Here is a 26,108-nt window from a genome sequence, read left to right as displayed (position 1 = left end):
AAAAATAGAGAAAATTAAAAAAAAAAAATAAGGTTTCTATATATTGTAGTGTTTGTCGCATACTTCACGCAAAATGTATTTTTCAGCAGATCAGTTGTAGTATAGAATGATAAGGACTGTGCAAAATTAACTGGTTGATAAATCGACCACCAGCCAAAAACGATACGAAAAATATTTCTACTTCACTATTTCTGTGTCCTTACATCTAAGAAGTTAACATAATGCATGCGAGCGTAAAACTAATGAGTGTAAATGTTTATTGTTGTTTCTGTTATGTTCATGTTATGTTCTGTTAATCATACAATCGATGCCAGTGATAAGTTCGCCAAAGTGACCCCATGGAACATTCGTTTTAATAAGAAATTCATGTAGTATGGCATATTCTCACACAATCTGTCTATCGATGAGCAAATGATTGCTTACTATGGCCGTCATTCTTGCAAAAGGTTTATCAAAGGAAAACCCATTCGATTTGGCTTCAAATACTAGGGTTTATGTTCGTCTGATGGCTATTTGTACTCGCTCATTCCGTACAGCGGTGCAAATGAGAATTGAGAACCGGAATACAAAAACTGCGGCTTAGGTGAAATAATCGTACTGAAATTTTTGAACCAAGTTGACGATCCACATGAACATTGTGTTGCCTTTAACAACTTCTTCACTTCTCATGAATTGATGAGTCACGTCTCCTCTTTGGGATATTATGCTACCGGAACTATTCGTGACAATTGTAAGAATATAGCGAAACTTACTGACGTCTCGTCGTCTAAGAAGAAAGAACGCGGTTGGTTAGATTACACATTTGATCGAAACAATAATGTGCTGATAGCCCGATGGAACGACAATTCTGTTGTGACCATTGCATCAAATCATGAGACAATTGAACTTTTGCATCGTGTGAAGCGATAGAGAGGAGATAAGAAATAATATGTTGATGTGCAACACATCGTAACGGCATACAATAATCGAATGGGTGACGTTGATCTCATCGATAATGCTAAGAAAAATTAACGAATTCGTGTTCGAAGCAAAAAGTGGTATTGGCCACTGATAACAAATGGATTTGATGCTGCAATGGTGAACGCTTGGAAAATTCATTGTGCTCTCGTCAAATATGAAAAGGGAATGTCACGTACCACCGAAAGATGTATTGTTCAGAAAATAGAATTATTGGATCAATTACAGTTCCGTATTTACGTTGCAGAATCTTTGCTTCGAATGGCAATACCGTCGATGTCGTCTTCGGAGACGTTGATTCCACAGTCAACAGCTGTTCGAAAATCCAAAGACGCCGCTCTGGAGAGTTTTCGTAAAGACAAAGTTGGGCATGGCATTAACAAATTAGAGAAACCTCGTCGTTGTCAAAATTGTCACAAACATTCGTCATATAAATGCACAAAATGCGATATACCTCTACATGTTTTGTGCTTCAATCAATTCCATGAAATATAAAGATAAGATATTGAACTTTCTAGAAAAGTTTTTCAGAACTTACTTATGACGTGTACCTTTCTTTTATTTAAAAAAAATGTAATGTGAAATTGAAAAAATGAACAAATAAATGTTTTGAATGATAAAGCACTGTTTCACTTTAGTAAGTATCGTTTTCGGCCGATGGTCGATTTTTCGACCACATTCCCGTGGCTAAACGGCTTAATGTAAAAATCTCAAAAAATCTAAACCATTGAGTTTTTTTTATACTAAACAAAATATAAAGTTTCGTTGAAATCAAAGCAGTGGATCTAAGTGCGGCCGGAAATGGGTTAAAAATAGCAATCACTGAAATCACAGTGATTTAAAAATCGCAATATCGCTCATCTCTAATACATACATACATATATACGCATGTTCGTAGGCGAAGCTGCTACAGCGGCAAGGGGTGACAATCGGAGGCCATTACTTTACTTATGCCATAGAAATTCTATTGCTACGAATATGCAAATGACAACGAAATAATGCAAATATGCATTTTTCTGAAGGTCATTAATTATTTTGAAGGAATGAAAGGATTGAATGATCCTGAGAAGTACAGTCTTAACTTTTCAACGGCCAACGCAGAGTATTTCAACCAAAAGGAATTTATTCATTAAAATCACCACTCAGAAGTCGTTTATCCGTTGTAAGCGAACGATTTTCGAAGAAACATCATTCTAATATGCCACAAGACAAAATTAGAAATGAACTTCTTAAACCTCACGCTGTCAGAAAAAACGATATACCTCGTCATCGCGGGTCGATTTCCAAAAATGGAAATGAAGACACACAGAAATGATTCTGTGAAGTATAGTCTTAATTTTTCAAAGGCCAACGCAGAGTATTTCAAACAAAAGTCACATAAAATAGTTGAGAATTCGCAGAAAGACAAACGACAGAAAGAGAACTATAACTTCAATAATGCACAAGCATAAAAACATGCATATGCGCACACATGTGAATATGTCACCAACCAAAAATTGAAACATTGTTCTACAAAAACAACAACAGCATAAGCATAGCAACATTGTGCTGTGTTGTTCTGTCGGCCGAGCTGTGCCGAAAGAAACGAACAAACGATCGCCGATTGTCACCGCTTCGCTTGCTGCTCGAACATCTTCGCAGACAAGGTTGCGTTAGATTCATTTTGAGCAAGGTTGCGCAACTTGCATTTAACGTAACCTTTTCCGGTGTCATATAAGAAGTATAACTTCAAAAATTATAAGATAATTCCAGAAAACGATTTGTAGAGCATGCCTGGTAATAGTCTTTACATCTACATATCTTAATATATAAAAATCACGTGTCACGTTGTTTGTTTGCGATGGACTCCTAAACTACTGAACCGATTTTAATGAAAATTTTAACACTGTGTGCAGTTTGGTCCAACTTGAAAGATAGGATGGTTTATAACTCTCCTTATAGTCGCATTATTTATTTATTGCAAATTATTTGTTTATTATTAGCAAAGAGCTATCCACCAGTTGGTGGCGCTAACAGCGGTATTGAGTAAGTGCGGTATGTTACAGTAGATGGCGCTACAAACATTAAAAACATTAAATGAAAATGCGTTGTTTGAAGTTTATATTTAGGCTGTTCACGGTAAGGTGGTTATCAGATTATGTGATTATTAGATTAAAAATAACCTCTATGCTCCGTGAGCACCCTATGTTGTATGGTTATTTGCTTATTTTACACAAACAGCTGTTCATTGTTTACAATTTTAGTTCAGTGAAATTCCAACTTATAAACTGCCTAAACAAAGTTTAAAAAGCAAAATAACTGACATAGCTGACAAGTCAGCGGCTACGTTGGAAAGGTCATGTCGTTCGTGTACGAAAACACTCCAGCTCTGAAGACTTCCACTCCGTTGGAAGGACCAGGTGGCTTCGGTTGGAATTTCCAATTGGCACCATGTTGCGAAAAGAACAAACGATTGACGCGTTGTTGTTAACTCGACTATAATCGCGTAAGCGCTGTCTACACCAGTAAAGAAGAAGACCACAGAAGAATACAGATCTACTGTCTCACCAAGTCGCTAATATTTACATACTATGTAATGCCTGTGTCCGTTTAACGAACACACCTAGTAGGAGGCAAGTGGTCAAAATTATCTTCATACAGAAACCGGGAAAGGAAAACTACTCCTTGCGAAAATCTTACAGACCCATCAGTCTAGCATAAAAACGATCACATCAAGCGATAAATCGCACACGACCGGTTAGAGTGCAAGAAGCACGTGTACGTCAAAAGGAAATCGGGGAATGTTAGTAAAAAAATACAATACATTTTTCCACACACAAAAGAAATATACATTCGATTTATTAATTGAATTCAATTTTTTTGTTTTTGCTACATTACCATAGTCTGTTTATTTTATATCTCAACTGAGATCATTCACAGTCAAAATTATAAATTCATCTCTCAGGCAGAGAGCTGCAACGATCACAATTTTTTCAATCACATCCGATCATTGACTCAGATTTTTTGTGACGGAAAACTTTGCTTCAACAAAAATGAATGATCGTAAGCGAGCGTGCTCGAAGCGAACAATCAGTTTCAATCACTGTTGCTTGTTTCGTCATGATTTTTCTCGATCGAAAGCCTTGTGTGAGCAGCAAAGAATGTTCGAGAATGCTGCTTGCATTCCGATCTATCACAATCATACCGTTTGGTCATACCGGTTGGTTCGTGCCAGCAGCGCAGTCGCTGAGCGTTCTTTTTCTTTAGCTTGAAATATTATAACTGAAAAAAGAAATAGGCTCGGACCATGTTCAGTTGAAAGCTTATTTTTTTTAAATTCATTTTATAAAGGTTTTAGCGATTAAGATTGAAACCAAAAAATAAACCTTTTTTTAATTTTAAGTTTTTGTGGATCTCAATGAAGAAGTGATTAAAATTAGAAATTTGTGTTCCCTAAGCATTACCATTGTTTATTAATTTTAAGTATTAATTGAATTTTAGTTTTAAGCATTAAAAATGAAGAAATATTTGCAGTAATGTTTTAGTTAATTTTATGCATCGCAACTTGTTTCCGTTAAAACACGCAAATATGTACATACAAACTATGTATGTATATACATATTCGCAGGGCAATTCTCGATCTGATTGGTCTAATAACAATCAATTCAAACGCAACTTGATCGATGTCTGAGTTTTCGTGCATCGTTGGACTTGATCGTCTTTTTCTGTACAATCATTTCCAATCATCATACCGGAACCAACCAATCAGTTTCAATCAGTAAGCAGAGCAATCCAATCAACTGATCGAACTCCTTCGTTTTGAGCACGAAACTCGATCGAACAATTTTGTTGCGAACCGCTGTGCTGAGTTGTGACCGTTTTGAGCGAGGCTGATCAAACCGGATCGATCATACTCAATGCAGGTCCCTGCTCTGAGGTAAACGAGTATTGGTGCATGCGTTAACATGTTATGCTTATTAATAGTGCAAATCAGTAAGCAGTTTCCAGTCACTGTTTGAAACACTTTGAAGTGAAGTCTCATATTGTGACAAGTAATCATTCACAACACAGTCTCTAGTCTTTAGTCACAAAATAATGACTCAAATTTTTCACCTCATAGTTAACAGTTCACAAAACGAAAAAGAACTCATGTTTTCAATTTTGAATATGCAGTACACTTATACAGATAATCACAGATATTGATCGATTGTAGTTTTTATATTATTGCAACATGTTGCTATAGAGTGTAATAATTTTGTTCACTTTTCAAATATAGTATGTAGGATTATATGATTATACAAGGTGCGTTGGAAAGTAAGCAGGACTTAAAAACAAACAGAACAGAAAAAATGGGTTTTTTCGGCAAAATCATTTTATTTTATTAAAAATAGTCTCCTTCTGCTTCAATACAGCTTTTTTCGAAGGGTTCAAAAGCATGTCGAACGAGTGTTTTGGCTCGTTGGTCGGTATAACAGCCAGTATGTCGGTGCAAGCTTTTTGAATAGCCTCTACGTCTGCATAACGCTTTCCTTTCATGGTGCCACCAGGGGGCGCTAGGTTCAAAGAGTCTTGTTTACTTTGGGACACACCTTGTATACTATATATATATACACAACTGTAACTTGAGTAAAAATTGAGATATCTTGATGAAATTTAGCATGCGTATTGCAAAAAAAAAATACGAGTTCGTAGATGGGCGTAATCAGACCACTGCCTCCACTGTCAGAACTATAATTTAGGATATAAACCTTTAATTTGGCCTAGGGGATTGCAGGAACAAGGGACATACTACAGTAATCAAATTGAAAGGTGAAGTTTGCCCATTTCATCTCTTTTAAAGTAATCCTCTCCCGCTGCAATGCACTTATGCCAACGAACGAAGAGCCCTCTTCGATTCAGCTTTTATATCCTCAATTATGTCAAAACGTTGTCCTCGGAGTGGTCATGTGAATTTGCTAAATAGCCTGGAGTTACATGAAGGTAAATCAGGCGAGATGGTGCATTATAGCACTTCTTTGTTCGATAAATTCACACATAGTAGAAATCGAAGAATTCACTTTTCAAACCTCACAAATCGACGGTTATCTCAAATATTTATGACTATTTTGACATGAAATTTAGTAGAGATGTCACTAACAGTACTACAAACTTACAGAAAAAAAATGTACCGATTCGAAAAATACGCGAAGTATAAATTAAAAATTCCCCGGTATTGTGTATCTGTGGGTAAAATTTTTTAAAAAAGTGAGCGGGGCCCTGCTCTCTAACAAGTTTAATGTACATTTCCTAAACCACTTTAGCTACAACAACCCAATTGGCCTAGCACAAATATTACAATATAAGAACTTCAACCGATAGTATGAAAATGGGTGAAATTGAAAGATAACCCCGCTGCCTTCATATTGTATATAGCGATGCAATTAAAAACTACTTATTATTCTTCCTAATTGGCGTAGACACCGTTACGCGGTTATTTTCGAGTTTATAATAGCACGCCAGTCGTTCTTCCTTTTCGCTGTTTTGCGCCAATTAGGATTTCTAGGAGTAGTCTGGTTCTTCTCCACCTGGTCTTTTCAACGGGGTGGAGGCCTTCCTCTTCCACTGCTTCTCTTAATTAGCGGAACTATGTCTATGTTATTCACGGTTGCCAAAGCCTAAAGGACCATAAACTTTTCGCAGAACATTTCTCTCGATTTTTCTCGTAACGAAGTCTCATCAGATGTTGTCATCGCCTATGTTTCTGCACCATGTGGCAGGACGGGGGTTGATGAGTGACTTGTTAAATCTTAAGTGTGGAGTGTCCTTGACGGAAACATTGCTTGATATCGAACGGCTCCGAGAGGTCCTTTTCGATCATGTCGAAACTTTTGGCATAGCTCAACCTCAGTTTACACAGCCGTATTAGTTTTGCGGGGTCACCAAATTTTTAAATAGGAGCATAAAGCTATCTCCTTTTCGTGCTATCAAGCTTTCAAATCGAGAAAGTGGTAGTGACAGTCGATCGTCTTTTCACGGAACTTTTCCAAGATTTGACGCATGGTGAATGTATTGTGTTGTTGATTTTCCAGGCCTGAAGATACACTGATAAAGTCCAATCAATTTGTTGACGCTCGATAGAACTTTATATGCGATGTTGAGGAGGCTTATCTCACAGTATTTGACGCATATTGTAGGGCATCCATTTTTGTGGATCGACCAGAGCACACCTAAATTCTTATCTTCGGGCATGCTTTCGTCCGATAATATGCACCGCCGCGTTTTTGTTCTTCAGACGGGTAATTGTTATTCGAACTTCTTCATGATCAGGCAATGGAACGCTCTCTACGACGTCGTCGATTGTGGAATAGGCTGGAGAAGTGTACTATCTATAATTTCAGTACGGTAAGAGCATCAGTGACTAGATCACCACTGGAAGCTCTACAACAGTACGCTCCGTAGAATGCGTGTTGTGATCGATTGTAACGTTGCGAGGTAGGCAGTTGTACCAGCAATTCTTTTGCCTCTTCCAAAAATCAATGATTTCGTGTGCAGCTGTCCGTAAAGATTTTTAAATGCCGTCCCCAGTTCCCATAACCGAGCTGCTGACGAGTGCTCTCAAAGAGTAGGAGTGCAAGTCGAGAAAAAAAGCTTCCTGTTGTCATTACAGCTTCTCAACGTCGAACCTTGCTTGTGTTTGTTGGCGTGCGTTTTTTGCTGCACAGAGGCGAGTGCGCTGCAACAAGTTGCTTCTCTGTTAGGTGATGGGCCAACGACGCACCGACATTCTTAATAAATCCAACAAAACATGTAACATAAAAAAAATAGTGGAACAGCTACAGTGTTGAAAAAAATACGAATACAATGCCGTAACGAACCGGAACCGCGTGTTCAGCGCTAGGACTTATTGATATTCTTGACATTTTTATTTACACGTGCACATATTCAGTTCGCCACAGACTTATTGACTCGCTTTATCAGGTAGGTAGGTAGGTAGGAGTGCAACCCTATCGGGCTCAATTAGCACTGATGTGCCATTTTGATACACTATTCGTAGAACCTCCTGTATCTGCTGTTACGTTCCACCCTCTCTCTCAAACCATTTTGAGATTTCGATGAAACTACTTATGACCGATATGCTTTTAGTGGAAATCCATTCAAGGTTTGGTGTTTGGTGGATTCCGAGTGTTTTGTGTCGGATCTGTGCCAAAGCGGGGCATTCGCAGAGAAAGTGGAAGATTGTTTCCTTGTTCCCTGCTACTCCGCAGCTACGGCAGATGTCGTTGTAGGGCATACCCATTTTGGACGCATGTTCCCCAAATGGCCAGTGCCCTGTTGTGGTAGCTGTTATTCTGTAAATACTTTTTCTGGACCTATTAATAGGTCGTTGGTTCTTTACCTGTCGTATGTTAGCCATAATTGTTTAGTTATGACGCATTTTGTACTGTTTTTCCACCTGTTGTTAGCAATTTGTTGAAATTGTTTATTGATCTCTCCTTTGATCGATCCTAGCGGGCTCGGTATGAGCTCCGCCTCGGATTCATTGAGGAAAGCTCCTGCCTTTGCCAACTCATCTGCTTTTTCGTTACCGAAAATGTTCCTGTGGCCGGGAACCCAGATCAAGTTTAGCTGGAGCTTGTCTTTTATTGAGCTTAGTGCTCTCTTGCAGTTGTGAACTATACTGGAATTTGTCATGGGTGAAGACAATGCCAGGAGGGCCGCCTGGCTATCCGTAAATATAGTTGTTTATGTATATTCCCGTGATTTTCTAATAGAACTTCGCAGGCTTTTTCTATGCCTAGTACTTCTGCTTGGAAGATGCTAGCCGAGTTCGGTAGACGTATAGAGAGAGATATGCCCAGATCAGCGGAGAATACCCCCGTACCCACTCCGCAGTCCATTTTGGACCCGTCGGTATAGACTTTATCACACTGTAAATGAATTAATAGAGTGGAGGATGGAGTCATGTGTAGAAGTTCACTCAAGTGAGGAAAGTTCTCTGATCTCCATTTACTTGGGTGTGGCCAGAAAACGATTCTTTCTTTGATATTTTTCAAGCAGCTCACGACTTCCGGTTTTAGATCAAGTATCCTCTGGGTAGCCTAAGAACATCCGTTCGAAGGCGAGAAAAAGTGAGAAGGCGAAATATCCGTTACAAGGGTTGTGCGCTGCGTTTGGGACCCGCCACGTAAAAACCGCCCCCAATAAAAAGATACCAACTGCCTTGGATAAGAGACCCCCCTTTTGATGACGACCAAAGCAAACGAAACAATGACTATGATTTGAGAGCAAGCACCTGGAATGTTGGGTTCCATAATTGGGAAGGTGCCGCTGTCCAACTGGTTATGTCTTCGTGAAAATAAAGGCTGACATCACCGCCGTCCGAGAAATGGGATGGAAGGGACAAAGACTGAGGCGACTAGGTATTTGTGACATTTACTACAGTGACCATATAAAGGAGCGCAGGTTTGGTGTGGGATTCGTGGTGTGAGAGAGACTCCGTCACCGAATACTGTCATTCGATCCGGTAGATGAACGTCTAGCCACAATCCGCATCAAATCGAAGATTTTCAACATATCGCTGATTTGCGCCCAGGCTCCGACGGAAGAGAAGTACGATGTGACCAAAGATGCCTTCTATGAGCGTTTGGAGCGCACTTATGAGAGCTGCCCCCGCCACGATGTCAAAATCGTAACCGAAACCATTGGTTTCCGGAAAATAGAAAAGAACAGCTGGTACGACAGGGTTAATGCTCAAAAGTTCTACGAAAAGATGCGGCGGCTAATAGAAGGTTTCAAGACCGGAGCATACTCTTGTAGAACCCCCAAAGGTGATCTAGAACCTGACGCCCAAAGCATACTAAAATTATGGAGGGAACAATTCTCTAGCTTGCTGAATGGCAGGGAAAGTACAACACCAGGAGAAAGCGAACTCGATTCCCCAATCGGTGACTTTGGAGCAGACGTTCCATTGCGCGACCATGTAGAAATTCGAATAGCAATCACCCGTCTGAAAAAAAGCCCCCCCTCCTCAACATCGCATGTAAGGTTCTATCTGGCGCATTGTGTGAAAGATTAAAGCCCACCGTCATCAAACTGATTGGACCTTATCAGTGTGACTTTAGAGGTGGCAAATCAACAACTGATCAGATATTCACCATGCGCCAAGTCTTGGAAAAGACCCGTGAAAAGAGAATCGACACTCACCATCTCTTCGTCGATTTCAAAACTGCCTTTGACAGCACGAAAAGCAGCTGCCTTTATGCCGCGATGTCTGAATTTGGTATCCACGCAAAACTAATACGCCTGTGTAAACTGACGTTGAGCTACACCAAAAGCTCCATCAGCATCGGTCAGGACCTCTTCGAGCCGTTCGAAACCAAACGAGGTTTCAGACGAGGTGACTTCCTTTCGAGGCGACTTCCTTTCGAGGTGACTTCAATCTGCTGCTAGAGAAAACAATTCGAGCTGTAGAACTTAATCGAGCAGGTACAATCTTTTATAAGAGTGTACAGCTGCTGGTGTATGCCGATGATATTGATATCAATCAAGGTGAAACATCTCCTCCACGGGGTGTCGCGCTGGGTTTGGGACCCGCCACGTAAAAAACGCCCACAATGAGCAGTCAAAAACCGCCACGGATGAGAAACCTCCCTTTTGATGACGACCGTGGCAAACGTATTAAGGATAACGATGTAAGAGCATGCACCGAACCGTGAACCGAAATATAAGCTGTATATGTCTGTAGTAGGTGACATGTATCCATTGTCTCAACTTGGTATAAAGGAACTGTGGGGCGGCATTTCAAGCAGCTTGCGTACAGTTACAACCGAAACCAATGGTTTCCGAAAAATACAAAAGAACAGCTGGTAGGAAGAGGAATACCGCGTCGTAGCGTAGAGAAAGCAGGCTGCCTACCTCGCAAGGTTACGATCGACCACAACACGTGCGGGATGGTTTAGATACCGAGAGTTGAAGAAGGAAGCGAGACGCATTTGCAGACAGAAAAAGATAGAGGCCGAAATGCATGAGTACGAAGAGCTTGATAAGCTGGCCGACAGGGGCAATGCTCGAAAATTCTACGAAGAAATGCGGCGGCTTACAGTAGGTTTCAAGATCGGAGCATACTCTTGTAGAATTATGGGGAGTGCCGTGTCGCATTGGAGAGGAAGCAGGTTGCCTACCTCGAAACGTTATAAGGTTCTATCGAGCGTATTATGTGATACATTAATGCCCACCGTCAACAAACGTAATGGATAGGGAAGCGAAGCAAATGGGTGTGGACGAGGGCAAGACGAAATATCTCCTGTCATCAAACAAACAGTCCTCGCACTCACGACTGGGTTTCTACGGCACTATTGACACTTATAACTTCGAAGTCTTAAATAATTTCGTTTATCTCGGAACCAGCATTTATAGCAAAAACAATGTCAGCTTCGAAATCCAACGAAGTATAACTCTTGCCAATAGGTGCTACTTCGGACGGAGAAGTCACTCATTATTTGCGTTCTGCTATATGGCGCAGGGGCATGGACGATGACAGCATCTGATGAGTCGACGAAAGATTTATTGTCTCTTCCGCATTGGCCACGGTGAATACCGCATTTAATAGAACGATGAGCTGTATGAGATATACGACGACATTGATATAGTTCAGCGAATTAAAAGGTATCGGCTACGCTGCCTAGTTCATGTCGTTTGAATGGACGAAAACACTCCAGCTCTGAAAGTATTCGATGCAGTACCCGTCGGGGAAGCAGAGAAAGAGGAAGATCTCCACTTCGATGAAAAGACCAGATGGAGAACGACCCGGCTTTGCTTGGAATCTCCAATTGACACCACATTGCGAAAAGAGGAAACGATTGCACGCTGTTGTTAGCTTGGATAAAACCACGTAAGTGGTGTCTACGTCATTGAAGAAAAAGAACAAGAGTGTAAAATTAATTAACTTTATTTGTTGCATGATTTTTCACACATCTAGCTTATCATTTATAATTTTTATAACATCAACCCTAAAATTTAATTATTAAACATAGTATACCTGTTTATAAATAATTGCATTAGATTGAAATTTTCAGTTAGTTTAAAAATATATTTAAATTTATTTTTTAGCTTCGAATCTTAGGACAGGCACAGGCTACTTTTTACAGCTTTATGTCAAAAGTCAAAACAATTCATATATAAAAAAATTTATTACCAATCATAAGCACGTGTTCAATATTCATGTAAAAATCATTGGAATATTTTTTACTTAAGAAAAAGCAAAATAAATCACACAACAGGTGGGGTACATTAATGATTGTTAACATTTGTATAGGAATTATATAGGTAGTTTTTACTAAACAAAAAGTACAAAAAAGTACTCTACAAAAGTGCCCAGTGCAACAAAGTCGTAACTCACACCGGCGAGGTAGTACGGGGCTCTAAATCCGATTTTTCCAAGAATTTCGCATTTTTTTATATATATCTCGTAAATGACAGGAGCTATAGAAAAAAAGTTTCAGGACAAATTTGTAGGAAATTTTATTTGCTATAAAAAGGTTCCAAGGTCAAAATCGCTATCATTAATACTTCTCGAGATATTCAGCTTTTTAAGTAAGGCTGTATGCAATTTTCATAGATTTTTTAATACATACCATCTATAAAAATTCTATAAAGCCTTACTTAAAAAGCCGAATAACTCGAGATAATTCTATAACTCCTGTCATTTACGAGATATATACAAAAAAAACGAAATTTTTGCAAAAATCGGGTTTAAAGCTCCGTACTACCTCGCCGGTGTGAGTTACGACTTTGTTGCACATGGGTACTTTTGTAGACTGAAAAATTCTGAGACATACATATGCATCTAAAGCGAAAGTGATGCCATAAAATACCTCTGATCTGTAGAATTTCAATGATAAAAACCCACGATTGTACTGTATTTTCTATGGAAAATCTTTGCAGGCTTTGGTCCAGTTCTTAATGTTAATATTAAGCGCTAAAATTTTCAAGGAATTTTGTTTATGGTATTTCGTAACGGGACTGAAAAAAATTAATTGTTCAAAAAAAACACACCCTAATGTATATAAATAGTATCCACATTTGTTTGATTTTCCTTGATAGTCGAAATTATGTAATTTGATAGTGTAAAGAAGCTTAAACACGTTTTCTCAAAGCGAATTAGTTAAAATTTTAAGAAGGTCATCCCATGTGACGTCATGTTTTTTACGATTGTTATTCTGCTGCCAATAAACAGATTTATAGCAGAACCAGTGAAAAACGTAGAATCGTGGCCCGTGTCAGCTGCCACGACCTATCTTACGGGCGCGTAATGTAACTGAACAGTGAAAAACGCTTCTCCCTTCTCTCTTTGACGTGGGATGACGTGATAATTCACGACATTTGGATTTTTGCCGCAGAAAACGTGGCAGCCAATTGCTCTCTCACAACGCAGGGTTGCCAATATCGATATACTGCAGTAATTATCAACTTTTATAATTCAATCTGTTTGAAATTTTTTTAAAATAACTCAAAATCAGAGTCGAATGCTATTATTTATAAATATATAAACTATTTTTAATAGTTTGTTTTGAGTTTTGATATTTTATATTGTAAAAAAATTGTAATTGAAAACATAGATGTGCTCAAATCTATATATGCGCATTGAGCAATGGCAGCAATGTTCAAATGAAAACAAACGAAGATGGCTGATTTCTGCGTTTTTCCTATGTTCTCCACTGTGCACACATTTTGCTCGATGAGGAAGGAAAAGGAAGGAAGACAGTTCTGAACTGGTTCTGCTATAAGCTTTAAGTTTATTGACTTAAGATATTTAGACATATTTCGACAGTACAAATATACATTTTCTGCTAAAAACGGGGGCTTGTACAGCATAAGCTAGTGTTTTGAACACCCCACGTCGCGAAAAAAATTACTCACTTCCTTCAAGATTCCATGCGTTTACATGTGAGGAAAGTTTGAAAAACACGGGTTTGAGAAAAATTCTATCAAAGTTTCAATTCCGCCACTCAGCGCTCCAAACAGATCCTGTTGTATCTTTAAAATGACTTTTAAAAATCGCTTTTCTACCGTATTCTAGACATATTATGTAAATGAGTTTATGAAAGAAAAGAAATTGTTTTTTGAGCCTCTTATATTAGATGGCTCTCTAAATTTTAGAGGGGTTTAAAAAGTAAACACACAGAAACACGGAATGGCATCTGAAAAAAGTAGAAAGTCATTTTTAGCCAATCCCCATTTTTTTGCCCATAATAGCCGACGCCGATTAATTGATCGTACACCACATCTACAATGTCATTTATTAATAAAAAGATAATTTTTACCTTTTCAAAAGAATTTTTAACAAGTAGGCAATTTACAATTTACGAAAATGGTTTGGGAAAAGCAGATAATAAAACAAATTATTTTCTAGTTTTAGCGTGTTGCATATACTTACATATACACATGTAAATATAATAATACAAGGTCTGTCGCAAAAGAAACAGGATTGTTAAAACAACAAAAAATTAATATTTTTCAAAAGTTATATTTTTTTATTCAAAGTAGTTTCCTTGTGCTTCGTAGCAGCGTTTATCCTGGTCAATTAGCATTTCAAATGAGTGTTTAAGGTAATTTTTCGGAATGCTCTTGAGAATATCGGTCGTCGCTTTTTGGATAGCTGAAATGTCCTGAAACCAGTGTCCTTTCATGGGCAAATGAAGTTTTCCAAATAGGTAAAAATCACAAGGTGCCAAATCAGGTGAGTAGGGTGAGTGATTAATGGTTAATATGGAGTCTTTTGTCAAAAAGTGACAAGCGTCGACCGATGACACGGCGCATTATCGTGCAACAGGCGCCAGGACACTGCCTCACGGTATTGTGGTCGAGCACGACGAATGCGTGACAAAAGACGCTTCATAACACCAAGGTAAAACACAGCATCATTCGTTTGGCCAGGTGGGACGAACTCTCGGTGTACAATACCCTCGGAATCGTAAAAACAAATCAGCATTGTCTTTATTTTTGACTTCTGAAGACGACTTTTTTCTTATCGTCACAGTGGTCCTCACGACCTTCATGGAATCGCTTAAACCACTCATGCATATTACTACGGGATAGGCACTGATCACCATAAACTTTTTTCATCATTTGAAATATTTTAGTAAACGTTTTCCCAAGTTTAAAACAAAATTTAATATTTGCTCTTTGTTCAAAATGCATTTTACGACCGATGACCAAAAGCTGCTGTCACTTTTTGATCGATAAAATCGATTGTAGTAATCCAATTGTCTTAAAATTTTTACGAAATGTCAACAATAGATCAAAGTTTTTATTTCATATACCCACCAATAGGTGGCGCCACCAGAAAAAGTTATATTTAAAAAGTTCTGTTTCTTTTGCAACAGACCTTGTACATCATTGCTAGTCCAACCATTCATAAATATGAGAAATGTGAAAATCTCATCCATCTCATAGCGTAATTTACATTTGTTTATATTCACGCTTTCGTAAATATCAAATTATTAAATAAGGTTGAATAAATATATATACAAACATAAGTAAATCTAATATACTCGTATGATTTGAATATACATATTGTAAATTTTCAATTCAAAATCGAAGTAATTTTCTTAAAACAGTATGTATGTTCTATCAATTGAAATCAACAATAATTGTGCTGAGAATTACATGTACGTACTACATATGTACATATATAACTACAGAACTATTCCATCTGCATAGTAAATCTCTGCCATTTATTTTCTCAGCAACTTTTTGAACAATAATAACTTACCCATTTGATTTAAACATATGTAAGTATGACGATGGTTATGTTACCTAAATACACAATTGTAATTGTTACATTCCATAAGCGTTCCGAAGAGAAATTCATTTTTAACATTCTCCTTATGACTTGATCATTGCTTCCGTTTCCTTTTGAATACATAATAAAACATAATTTTTTGGTTCCTTAGAGCGTTGAATGTTGTTAACTTTTAATATCGGCTGCAAATAATCAGTCATTATTAAAATTCATTTCACATTTGTCAATTTATTTATTTTTCTTTTTGTTTCATGATTTTGATTTATGTCGCCGAATCCCGCATGCTGTACGGGTATGTACATATTCACAAATACATAACAGAGGAAGTATTTTGCGTAATATATGAATTTACATATATATTTACATATATTGTAAACCAACCATATGTTATATTATTTGGTGATGCGTAAGAATGTATCCAATTTTCCATCATTGATTTATATTAATATTGCAGAAACATTATCGCATATTAAATCAATTTGAGCTCCTAGATCGAAAACGGGAATGAGAGGTAAGTAAGCTTAACTGAACCTTCTTGGAAAACTTGATACCACCGGTCTTATATATTATTTTTAAAACAAAATGATGAATAACGTAATTAAAAGTCTATGAAACAAGTCAACAGCAAAGGGTAAAAGTTTTCGCTTTTCTTTTAAACAACGTACTCTTTGCAACTATATATTAGCAGCATAAATAAAAAATGTCCGATTATTTAAACAAATGAAATAAAATACATGTATTAATTTAATGTTACATATTTTTTAAAACAATTTGTTAATTGCAAATAAATATTTATTCAATGGGAGGAGTGTTACGCCTTCTGGTTTTTTGTAAATGGTATATTATGGTAATTATAAAATAAGCTCTGTTATTATTAAATTTACATCATATGTTAAATTGGACCGATTCAATATTAATTAACCAAACAATTTACAATATTTCACTAAAGTGTGAAAGTTTGCAATAAGAAATTAATTCAAATCATTACTTTTCTTTTTTTTCTTTTCTCATGATCCTCGAAATTGGAAATTCATTTATGTCCTTATTTTAAGCAGAGATGGCAGTAACTGATGCCCTGTAAAGTACCTTTGAAGTAATTATAAGTTTAGTTTTATTTTTAGGTAAAACTTTATAATAAAGATAAAATATATAAAATAATGTTACTGTTGCATACGAGTATATGGGTAAAATATTATATAAATGTAAGTAAAGCTCTTAAATAATTTTTGTTTTGTATACTAAATTATCGAATATTAACCGCAACAGATAAATACTAAGTTTATTGTAATATTCACGTTAAATTAAGTGTTTTTAGTGTTTAAATAATTAATCTAATCTATATATCCCTTATATCTGTATATGTAGTTATATTTGCCCTCAGCTGCAAAATGAAAAAAGAAAACTTGCGCTTTCACCGAATGACGAGCAAATGTCAGCACGGTAAAGTGTTAATCGTTAAGACAGTATTTTGTTGAATTTATAGAAACAAAATATTTGTAAAATATAACAATAATAGAACGAATAACAAATAACAATGTAGCGTGTGAAGACTCCTATTTACAAATTAATAAATAATTTTTAAGTTTTTCCATATTATTTTAATTTTTAACAATTATGGCCCTTGATTTTTATCTTGATTTTTTACTTCTTGTTGTCCCAACATACATTTGTAAATTCTCTTTGCAAGACAATAATTGATTTTGTAGATCGATAGAGTTTACTTGAATATAAACAACATTTTGTTGTCTATTTTAGCTGTGGGAAATAAGGGTATAATTGATTACACATTCTTGGATGTCGGAATATGTATATGTATAAAACTTTAAAAAAATTACTATTTCAACACAAACATGCTAATATGTTGCAGTTGAATAAAACATTATATATATATACATATGCCGGTAAAAAGTTATCATAATAGTTCGGCCCAAGGGTAGGCAAAGTAGTATCATCAAAGGAAATACTATAAACAGTAGCCAATGTTCTCATTTATTTAACACAGTGCGCTTATAAGCTTGAGTATAATATATTGATGAAGTTAAATAAGAACTTACGTAGGTTAGTGTGTTCTCTGAGAAAAATGCATATTATAGAGGATAAACAAGGCATCTGTTTTGAGAAATAATATCAATAACAAAATTTAGTCTTAATGAATTCATTTTCTTTCTTTAAATTCAATAATTTACTTGCTTAATACATGCCTATGTCTGGTTAATACATGTCTACCTAATCCTAGAAGGTTCGTATGAAGTTCTTAATTCCACAATTGTATTTGATATACATACATAAATGAATTTTCTACACTAATGCGGTTTAAATTCTATAAAATACTGGTATGTGAGTATTTTTCATATCGTCTTCTATTTCTCAGGAAAACGAGATCATTTCGAATAACGCAACTAGCTGGCCGCATGTAACTTGGAAAAATGTTTTGCATTCCGATCAGTTCAGGAAAAGTATTTATATTACATGTTATGACTACATATGACATACACATTTCTAAATCCGAACTTACAACGCAGATTATACATATACTACTGTAATTACTAAACTTTATACGTTTCATATATACAAATATACATAAATAAAGATTAATTAAAGTGTATGAAATTATTATTTCTCATTTTACAAATTACGTTCAGTGAGAGTGTTCAGAAGTGCATTTAACGTAGGAAACTACAAAAACACATATACACGTACATTTTAATACACCTTTTGATATTAATTTAAAAATTAGACAGAACTAAGAGGAAGCTTTACCATAATAGTATTAGCTAAGCAGTATTTTTTGGAATAAGGCTTATGTATGTCCAGGTAATTTCTGATTACAACGAAAGCACCCATTTCAAGCAGTAAAATCCAGAAAATATATGCATGTATAATATGTTATAGCAAAAATACAAATTAGCACACAAATACAAATTGCAAAGTGAACGAATTGCAGATTTTCCCACCCAATGCAATAGCACAACAACAAACACACGCAGACAAATATCACGCAAAAATATAATTGCAACCTGTTTTAACTGTCATTTTACTTGAATACATATTTTGACGTTAAATTGTTGAGGAAGGTAAATTTTAAATAGCTTATATATATATATTTATATATTATAGCTGTTTCTATTTAAATTATAAAGATTTTTTTGTTGAGAATGAATGCAGAAGGTGCGCCAATTCACAATGGTCGTTTACAATAAATTGACCGAATCAGCCGTTCATATATCACTAGATTCTGCAATGGGTGCTCTTATGCCCTTATATATTTCGGTATAGGATTTTTGCAATCTGCAATCTTGCAAGAGCAAGAGAACCCTCCTATTATGTTATAGACTGCAACAACTAGGATTCGAAGGTAAAGCAGTAAAAATACATATTCAATTATTATACAAAATAACCAAATGGAAGACTGACAGACTGCTTTGAGGCTAATTTCTAACTTAAAAGAAAGGGTGTTAGTTATCCACATTACGCACTATGTACCCGCATTTTATTCGCCTTTCTTTGCACTTGTTTGAGAATTTATATCAAGATTTGGAAAGATACAGGTTTTTAGAATTATGTTTTGGTACTTCTTTTTCGAACTGCGGGCTCTTTTTTATTATTTTTTACGGAAAATTAGTTTTGTTTTTATTATTTCTTATATGTATTTATAGCTCATTTGGCTCCGAAAAGCATTGTTGATCACAGCAAGCCAGTTAACTTGCGCTGGCACAGTCCGGATAATAGAAACTCTCTCAAAACTAACGGGATAATCTTCATTTATTCACTACAGGCTAATATTGCACGCATACTTTTTGCGAAAAGGCCAACTAGTGTTACATGTTTATTGAAGTTTTCGTTCCGTATGTGTGGCTGCGGACTTAAATTTACCTCGACATATAGAAATAATGTCCCTATCTACACCAGTAAGGAATATAAAACCTTCGGCTGATTGTACAATTACTGCTTTGATCGCTCTACTGGCATACTATAAAATAAATCTCTTGACTTCTTAGAGCATTGGTGATCGTTATGTGGCACCATAAATTAAATTTTGTATAAAATAAATTATTTAATTTTTTTTAAGACCATTTTGTTTAAATTTTCTTAAATGATTTGTGTATACTATATATGCATAACTACACCTATGTTCAAATACTGTACGCTGCAAATATTAGTGAGTCATTTATTTAATATACTACATTGTAATTCGTACTAATATTATAAAACGTAAACGTGCTGGAAAGGAACTAAAATCTTTTCAACTAAAATCTTTCTAATTCTGAAAATAAATGATTTTTCGAATTGGTTGGATATTCACTAGCATTATATGAGCTTTTATAAATTATAATCAGTTTTAATATAAATTCATTATTGTCTGCGCAGCTTTATACATATATGATCACCACAATACTTAATACCATATAACTCATATTAACTATAACCTTTATTATTTGTAGAACTTTAATAATTTAAACATTATACAATAATTAATGAACAGATAAAAAACTACTGTATTATGTAATAATAATAACATTACTGCACAAATTTAATAATTCTGGCTATATTTTGTAAAACAAATACATATTTTTTAAATAGGAGTACCATTGACTAATTACTAACAACCCAGCATTGATGACTTAATAAAATCTCATATTTCAAATCATAGAATTGCAAACAATTGTAAATAAATAAATTTGTCATTTATTGGCAACAAAACTTTTATATTTGTATATCAACTAATCTTTTGCTCCAGTGGTTGATATTCAGAGCACACATTGAAAATGTAACATCTGAAGATGGCGAAACCGATTCCCCAATGATGACGATGGAATAGATGTTCAAATGCCACTCTACGATGTGGTTCGAATAGCAATTACCCCCCTGAAGAAAAACAAAGCGAGTTATTCAAATACGACGGCGAAATATTTACAAGGTGCGTAGCTTATTTGCCTGACGATTGAAATATAAGTCCATAAAAAGGGGGATACCACAATCTGCGAAAATTACTATGGAATAAGCTTACTTAGTATAGCATTTAAGGTCTTATAGAGAGTAGTATGTCAAAAAACTGATTGGACTTTATCATTGTAGCTTAACATCTAGAAAATCTACTATCGACCAAATTTTCACTATGCGCCAAATCTTGGAAAATACCTGTGAAAAGAAGATTGACACCCACCACCTATTCGTCGCTTTTAAAACCGCCTTCGACAGCACGAAAAGGTACTGCCTCTATGACGCTATGTCTAAACTTGGTACTAGCTTTGCGGGGATGCTAATACGATGTATAAGCTGTTGAGCAACACCTTAAGCTCCGTCAGGAGTGGTAAGGACCTCTCAGGGCCGTTCCATACCAAGCAAGGATTCCGGCTAGAAGACTCCCTATTATATGTTTTTTACAATCGAGCTGTAGAGCTAAATAGAGAAATCTTCTACAAAAGTCTACAGCTGCTGGCGTACGCCGATGATATTGATATCATTGGCATCAAAAACCGCGGCTTTAGTTCTGCTTGAGAACGAGGACAAAACGTAATATCACCTGTCATCAATCAAACAGTCATCGCATTCGTGACTTGGCTCACACGTCACTGTAGGCAGTCATAACTTTGAAAGCACGTAAAATCACTCTTGCCAACAGGGACTCCCACATTATTCCTTTTCAGCTAAGTATATGGTGCGGAGGCATGGGCATTGACATCATCTGATAAGTTGGCCTTATGAGTACTTGAGAGAAAAGTTTTGCCTTTGCGTATTGGAAACGGCGAATACCGCAGGCGATGGAACGATGAGCTGCACGATGTAACGGGACATACGACGACATTGACACCATTCAGCGAGTAGCTCTGAGAGTATTCGACGCAGACCTCCCATGAGAAGCAGGGGAAGAGGAAGACCTCCAGTGTGTTGAAAAGACCAGGTTGAGAAGAACATGGCTATATTTGGAATCTCTTATTCGCGTCATAAAGCGAAAAAGAAGAACGACTGGCAAGCTTTTGTAAACTAGGCTATAAACCCGGAAGTGGTGTCAACGCCAGTATAGAAGAACATTTTTAGAAATGCGTCACAGCCGTCTACTATATTCTCAACTTTTTGTTGTGATTGCGCCAACCTTTCGGATGATATGTAATTTTTTAGTTTAATATGTTTACATATAAAATCATGTATTTAAATATGTCTTTAATTTAGCAAGACAAAACCTACTTAACATGGATGGATCGAATTAGAGAGCTTTTCAATAAAAAAGTAGGATTGGGTAAAATATTAACGAAACTGTTATCATATTATTTAAGGGAATTGATTAGAATTTAAAATTGAGAGGAATACGAAAAATACTAGAATAAAATGTATTGAAACTTTTATATTTGTTGAAATCGAACATAATCAATTTTTGATCAAATATTTCCCGTAATTTATCATTAAAAACGATCAACTTCGAACATGCTTAGTAAAGTATGATACACACAATCCACCACGCACATGGCTGCTAGTAACATCTTCATATGTATATCTTTGATTCAACGTTTGAGGAAACGAACTTTTTAAAACTCAAGAAAACTTTCAATTAAATACAATTTTCCCTGATCGTCATTACTTCGGAACATCATTGAGTGTTAAGTAGAAACATTTTTATTTCATTTGAAGGATTACAGATATCTTTAGGATACTATAAAAAAAAATGTATAAAAAATAATGTCGATCAAATTTAAAATATAATTTATGTTTATATTGTTATAGTATATACAGAAGTTATGAAAAGATGAAAACTACTACAACCATTTATAGTTGTCACTTACGGTTTATGGATGTGTAAAACCATACTTTTTTAAGGAGGCTTTAAAATAGCAGGAATTGCGGTTAAGAAATGTTCTAATGTTTAATTTCAAATTAATGAAGCATAAGATAAGATAATAATTTGTATATTTAAATATATATGTATATATATATATATATATATATATATATATATATATATATATGTATATATATAATATATGCAGTATATTTTATATACTCATTTATGCTGTTCTTGGTCTAAAAGCAAATTATAATAATTAACGTACTGTACAAAACTACTATTTGTGTGCTCTAAATATTCTTCTAAAAATTTGATGTTCTACGTTCTAAAGAGCGAAAGAGACAGAAGTGTGATTTAGAAGGGAGTAAGATTGTGAAATTATTACATGAATTAAGTGTATAAATATCTTTAGAATGGGTGGCAAAATATATGAGTAAGTGAAGGTAAGCAAGTTGGCTGCGAAATCAATTTAATGTTTACTTGAGCAAGGGGCGTATTGTATTGAAAAATAAATTATTGACATGAATTGAGTAGATAATCATTTGTAGTAGTAGGTAATATATGGAATTCCATTGGAGCAAAGCATTTTACTAAACAGTTAAAATAAAATATCTTTATTACCCATGACTCTGGTGGATATCGAGGGAATGGAGCAATTTCTTTTGTTGCTACATTACTGGGCAACTCAAGTCTTCCACCCAATTTTCGGAGCTTTCTTCTTCTCGCCACCCGAGATTTCGATCTTAGCATCAATGCTGCCTGCATCTTGTTTCTTCTGAATTATTGTAGTTATTATGAAAACAGAGCTTGATTTTTGATTTTTTGTTGATAAGATTTTTAGTATCTGAGTAGTATTTAAGTATTTACATATATATGCGGCTCAATCTATGCAGATACAGTTTAAAGGAGTATATGCTTGTTGTTTCAGCTGTTGATCCAAAAATCATGTACATTTATATTTTTGAAATGTAAGAATTCTTTTCTTACTCTTAACTTCCTTAATGTTTGATTTTAACTGAATTTTAAACTTCTAATTCTTCGTTATACTCCATCACACAATAGTATCCTTATAAATATATTAAAATTTTCCTCTTGTTGGATTTGCTTTTTATAATTTTTATAAATTTGATGATATGTTCCTTATGTAGACATATGTGTGTAGCCATTAATATGTTTGTTACTATTTATAGTAACTTTATTTCTATATTTTTCGGCAAGTGATGCCAATCAAGTGGTCACCGCTCTACAAGTCGACGTTTCCCTTGACTTCCTCTGCTCACATCCAATTTTATACTTAGACGACAGTATCGTCTCCAGATTTTTCCACCTTCACCACTGCGGCAACCGTAGTTTAAGATGAAGTCGACTATTATATTTTCGAATACTTTTAGTATAATGGACGACATAAAAACTAGCAGATAGTGGAATCCAAATGTTCTTTAACTGATATGCAGTATTAGTTTTTAATTATATCATAATTTTTATTGTTTTTTCACGAATTTGGATGTGGTATCCTGAACTGAGGTAGGTTTAGGTAAACCTATAGGCGACGAGGTGGTGTAACGCTCTAACTATGCATGAAAGTTATTAGTTTAGTTATATTCGCATCTGTGTGTACATGATAAGACACCACTTTTTTATTTGGAATTTCTGAATTTTAACAATGGAATTATAGTGAGTTCTCTTTAATAATTTTTTTATGCCGAATTAAGCCAAATAAAAATATTAGATATGAAATTCAGTTATTACCAAATCGTATTATAGTGCTTTAGGTATCATAGTTTTTAGCAATACACTTGTCTTAAAACAAAATGTCCGCAATGCAAATCGGTTATGGCAGTCTGTAAATTGGTAACATAAATTGCGATTTTCCAGATTATTAAGATGTAAATTCTTTTCATAGCACTCATCAACCTAATACGCATTGATGTCTCGTGGTATATAAACCAAAAAAAATATTAGTTCTTAATTCAGTTATTACCAAATGGTATTATAGTGCTTTAGGTATCATAGTTTTTAGCAATCCATTTGTCTTAAAACATAACAAAAATGTTCGCAATGCAAATCGGTTGTGGCAGCCTGTAAATTGATAACATAAATTGGTATTGCGATTTTCCTGATTATTAAGATGTAAATTCTTTTCATAGCACTCAACAACCTAATACGCATTGATGTCTCGTGGCTTTGACCCTTAATTGTATGTGAAATGTCGCACTCAAGGTTAACACAAATCGACCTTATTAAGATCTTAAATACTAAATCTGCTTTGAGTATTTTAAAAATGTTAGATTTTTTTGCGCATGATATTTCAATATTAAGATCCATAAACTCAATAATTAAACCTTCCGATTATTGTGTTGGGCAAGTTTAGTATACCAAATTTTTCATAGCACATCGTTCATAATGAATATGGGACTAATATAGGGGAAGTGACTAACGTATTAAATAATTATAAATAAAGAAACACATAGTCTAAAAAAGGGGCCAAGGATACTGATTCACATAAATATAATATGAAATTCCTTATTTTGCGCTGTAAGTCTTTTGAGCTTAATAAACAAACCTCCCGTGTCGGGAAAACCACTTCGAACCCCCGAAATTATTAAAAAATAAATAGGACTGCAATGAACAATGAATTATAGAGGCCGATAATAAGAGGACCAGATAGATAGATACCCCTGCTCAAGATGGCGTTCTGCGATTGTGTAATTGACCAAATTCTGTTTTTATCATCAAACTTGACAGTCTCGAAAGTATTAATGAGTCGTTTTCAAAATGAAGTCTTCGGAATGGCTATCAACATCGTGGAAGGCATTGAACGCCATTGTGCGTGACTGCATAGAGCCAAACTCTTTCCGCCTCTTTTAACAGTTCTCTTTAGTGAGGTTTGCCGTTCCATCATGGAAATTAATTATTAAAATTTACTACCGAAATTCGGAGTCAGTGGCCTCAACTTTAAGAGTGGGGTTTTCAATAAGAGCGCTACAAATGTTTTTTTTTTTTTTAATAAAACAAAAACGATTTGGGATATCAATAAAATTCTTTGTTTCTGTGAAAGTAAATTTGTACTTACTCCATGAGCCACAATAACATCAGAAAAAAATTACGATTCCGTGCGGTTTATGGACCGGCGGCGCCATTGGGCCGTACTTCTTCCGAGCTGATCAAGACCGGCACATTCACTGTGAATAGGAATCGCTACTGCTCAATGATAACAGAATATTTTTGGCCCGAATTGGATGATAAGGACTTGCACATTAACTGGATCCAACAGGACGGCGTCAAAAGCCACATTTATTGAAAACCAAGTTTGGTGAACGTGTTTTCTCACGAAATGGGCTATTATATTAAGCTCAAGAAATAAAATTTATATTATTATGTTGCGACAGCAGAGCAAGACCAGAGACCACCATAGTGTGAAAAAAACAGTACAACTTCGTTCATTCAGCAGATATGCCGACAAAACTTATTCCACTAGTAGCAAATGGTAAACAATCTGCTGACTCTTTGCATAGCCTTCAACTTCCTACCTCTGCATGCCACAGAAGAGTTGAAACACATAACGGATTACAAAAGAGTGGGAAAAAAGATATATCGATAGAATTTTTA

General features: G+C 35.5%; 2 protein-coding genes and 1 pseudogene across 7 annotated transcripts in view; 1 reads left to right on the top strand and 2 right to left on the bottom strand.

The window, feature by feature from the left end:
* Positions 1–26,108, top strand: part of LOC125775450 (uncharacterized) — a 409,238-nt gene that overhangs the window by 103,538 nt on the left and 279,592 nt on the right. The window contains exon 2 of one of the 2 annotated variants that reach the window (XM_049446092.1): positions 18,122–18,936. The exons of the other annotated variant lie outside the window; for it this stretch is intronic. The gene's annotated coding sequence lies outside the window, so the exon portion shown is untranslated. Of the gene's footprint in view, positions 1–18,121; positions 18,937–26,108 lie in introns of those variants that run through there. 2 annotated transcript variants of the gene reach the window in all.
* The window catches only part of LOC105226610 (uncharacterized), a 180,483-nt gene that overhangs the window by 76,238 nt on the left and 78,137 nt on the right, over positions 1–26,108 (bottom strand). The gene's annotated exons all lie outside the window — the stretch shown is intronic.
* On the bottom strand, positions 2,095–2,291 carry LOC125775884 (small nucleolar RNA U3; annotated as a pseudogene).

The sequence above is a fragment of the Bactrocera dorsalis genome, chromosome 1 (assembly GCF_023373825.1).
Source record: "Bactrocera dorsalis isolate Fly_Bdor chromosome 1, ASM2337382v1, whole genome shotgun sequence".
Classification (NCBI taxonomy): Eukaryota; Metazoa; Arthropoda; class Insecta; order Diptera; family Tephritidae; genus Bactrocera; species Bactrocera dorsalis.
This window is presented reverse-complemented; position numbering and strand designations above follow the sequence as displayed.